Source organism: Cydia amplana, chromosome 9, assembly GCF_948474715.1.
Source record: "Cydia amplana chromosome 9, ilCydAmpl1.1, whole genome shotgun sequence".
In the NCBI taxonomy this organism is placed as follows: Eukaryota; Metazoa; Arthropoda; class Insecta; order Lepidoptera; family Tortricidae; genus Cydia; species Cydia amplana.
The window spans coordinates 10710841-10713977 of record NC_086077.1 but is presented as its reverse complement, the minus strand read 5'-3'; the positions used below and the strand labels follow the sequence as shown (position 1 = coordinate 10713977).

The following is a 3137-nucleotide window of genomic DNA, read 5'->3' as shown; positions in this document are numbered from 1 at the left end:
TTGAAAATTTTAGTTAATGTTTATTAAATTCAAAGGCAATTGGATTGCAGGTATACAAATACAAAATACAAATCATTTATACAAATCAGTTAGAAAGTGAGTGATAATAATTTAATTACATATATATTTCTTCTTCTTCGTTGTACTCTTTACAGAGTGGTCGTGGCCATTATATAATATTTTTAGCGCTGCTTTCAATGAGCACTCGCTTACTGTGCCTGGCTAGCTCAGTCGGTAGAGCATGAGACTCTTAATCTCAGGGTCGTGGGTTCGGGCCCCACGTTGGGCGCCAATGAAGCAGTTAGGGTTGGGAGGTTTAAATTAAAGTCCCAAACGCTTTATAACAAATAAATTTATTTTAAAAAAATAACCCGAGCGGTGGTCGTGGTAGTGGTCCGTTAAATTTTAAATTAGCCTGTCTGATTTCACTGACGTAGGTGGGTACTCCCCTGACGTGGCAAGGTGGTCGTGCGAGCCCTGTGTTCGGACGCCGGGACGTCTCGGGAAGCGCCGAGGTCAGCTGGTGCGTGAAGCCGGGAAGCCTCTGGAGGGCCTCCTACTCTGCGGTCGGATCAGCAGGTCCCCCCTGCCGCCGTAGTTTTTAAGCCGTCTAATTGCACCCTGGAATGTACATCGTCCAGCTTTATGTCCACGTATTAATTGGCCGCTCGGTATGAACCCCAACGATGACGCTAAGCAAGCAAGGGAGTAGCAAAAAGTAGATGGTGGGTGTTCATAACCAGAACGGAGTTACAGCGGTTATGTGATATGGCAAGTAGGTACCAAAAGCAGAGTGCAAGATTAGAAAATTAAATTACAATAATGGGGATCAACTAAAATGATAAAAATGCTATAAGCTAAGCTTGTGAGCTAAGGCTATTAATAATCTGAAGTTAAATAACACGCTGGGCAAAATGTATGAGACGCCATGTTATAACGGTACTTTTACCGTTACGCCGCGACGCGGCGGCTAACAGCTCTTACTAGAAAGGAATTATTTTAAAATACATGACACAGGCAAGGCACAATTAACACTAGGTACTGAAAATAAGCGTTTTAGCACAATAGAATTTAGCACCCTAGATTCTTAAAACTAAGAAACGTTCAACACTTACCCAAACGGGGTGCGGGACGGGTAGTAATTAACTAGTACTTGAAATCGTTTGCTTATAGCAAATTTTAAAGATTTAGTTAAACTTGGCTAGCATTGCCGATTTAGAAAATATTATTTAGACTTGCGCCGGCGCGTGAGAGGACACGGCACACGGCCGTGAACGCGACCGGCAGCGTCTAACCCTAAAGACGATCGAGCGCAGATAGGGGCGCGGAGTGATGGCCGGTGGTATAAGTAGGGTAAAACTGCTCACATCGCCGTTCGGCGGAAAGTACAGTCGCGCACAGAAAAGTTACGTTAATTTCTTAATTTCACATTATTTTAAATAATACTTTTGATTTAGATGCCTATAGTAACGTGCATCGTTACAACACTGGCTTTGATTTGGTCGGTCCATCTCATTGGCGGTCTTCTTCTAGCCCTGTCACCTCCCACTCTTCCTTGCACAACCAGACGTTCTACGGATGTTCCGTCTCGCCGAGACACGTGTCCAAAGAAGTTGAGGATCCGAAGAATTATACATAGATAATAGATAAATATAATTTGTTATCAATATCATTTGAAATCAGGTGAATAGTAATGAGATGACGAACGGTAGAAATATGGAGGAAAAAGACATGCTGTGCTGACCCTAAGTGATGGGAAAAGGGCAAGCGAATAATGATGATCATTTATTATTGAAACTGTAAACATATCATTATAAAAAAAAATACGTACGTTTTTTGTCCCACATAGGTACTCAGTTTTTCTAAGTGGTCAACTATTTTCTTATAAATTAGGCACATAACTCGTGGGAATGGCTATTTCATGAAAACGATCGAGTATTTCAAACGTGATTCTTTTAAAAACAGCGAAATGTGTAATGCTTTTAGCGCAGTGCAGCAATTTAAATTCAATTTTCAACAATAAAGAAAATTCAGTGTTGCTATTGTCTTGCAGCTATTTCAGTTTCAAGAGACAGGTACCTACTTTTTCACGTCATAGTGGTACATAAAACTTCCCAAAGTTGGAATACGAGTGTGGGTGAAACCAGCTAAAAGCGAGTTTCATATAAAAACATCTCACAAGTGCACTGTATATTGCTTTGCACACATAGGTATTATACGCTCTGTATGTTGCGTTTAGGAACCGCATGTTTTTGATCAGATTACGTTTTTGATGACAATTAAGTTTCATTTCGAATAAATCGTCGTCATCTTCGTACTAGAAATGGGGTAAAATAATATTGTTTCATTTTCACAGGTAGGAACAAATAGTTTATAAACGCACCAGTTTTTAAACACACCATATAGGGTAGTTAGGTATATAGCTGGTCAACCAAATTTTGTCAGTAAAAAAGGCGCGAAATTCAAATTTTCTAGGGGACGATATCCCTTCGCGGCTACATTTTTCAAATTTGCCGCTTTTTTCTACTGTCAAGATCTGGTTGACCAAGTACCTATATATGATAATGTGCGTAGATAATAATTTATATATAAATAGAATACTTATTAATTACTTAATGTGGCAATGTGATGCTATATATTTTTTTAAAGTTCAGATATAAAAATATACAATAGTGAAGAAAATAATAGAAATGGTTTGGTTTGCATTTTCAAATAAGTAAGTATGTTGTTTTACTTGTTTGAAATATATCTCATTACACAAATAAATTATACAATATGTAATTGGGCCAGCAGCGTGGGGACTAGCCCAAACCCTCTCGCGCATGCCAAGAAGTGGGACATATATAGGCTGAATTATTATTATTATATTATGTAATGCAATGAACAACACAGACTACATAAAACTATTTATAAACTTTGGCTTTATGAAGCGCAACGGCAACATTCAGTGTAGATCATAAAACATGTATGAGGCGGATCAATCATAGCTACTCCTTATTATTTTATCTGAGCCCGGGCGACAGTCTGTCTCGAAGTCAGAGACGGATTAGGCTGGTTTGACGATAGTTCGTGACATGGCCACTACAGTGCCGACTTTTGTACAGAGCAACGTTTTTTGCAACTTTGTAAAATACGTA

The 3137-nt window shown here is 39.1% G+C and overlaps 1 non-coding gene across 1 annotated transcript; it reads left to right on the top strand.

Annotated features, from left to right (window-relative positions):
• Positions 1–216: 216 nt before the first annotated feature.
• On the top strand, positions 217–289 carry Trnak-cuu (transfer RNA lysine (anticodon CUU)). The gene has a single exon. It is a non-coding gene; the product is annotated as a tRNA-Lys (tRNA).
• The last annotated feature ends 2848 nt before the right edge of the window (positions 290–3137 follow it).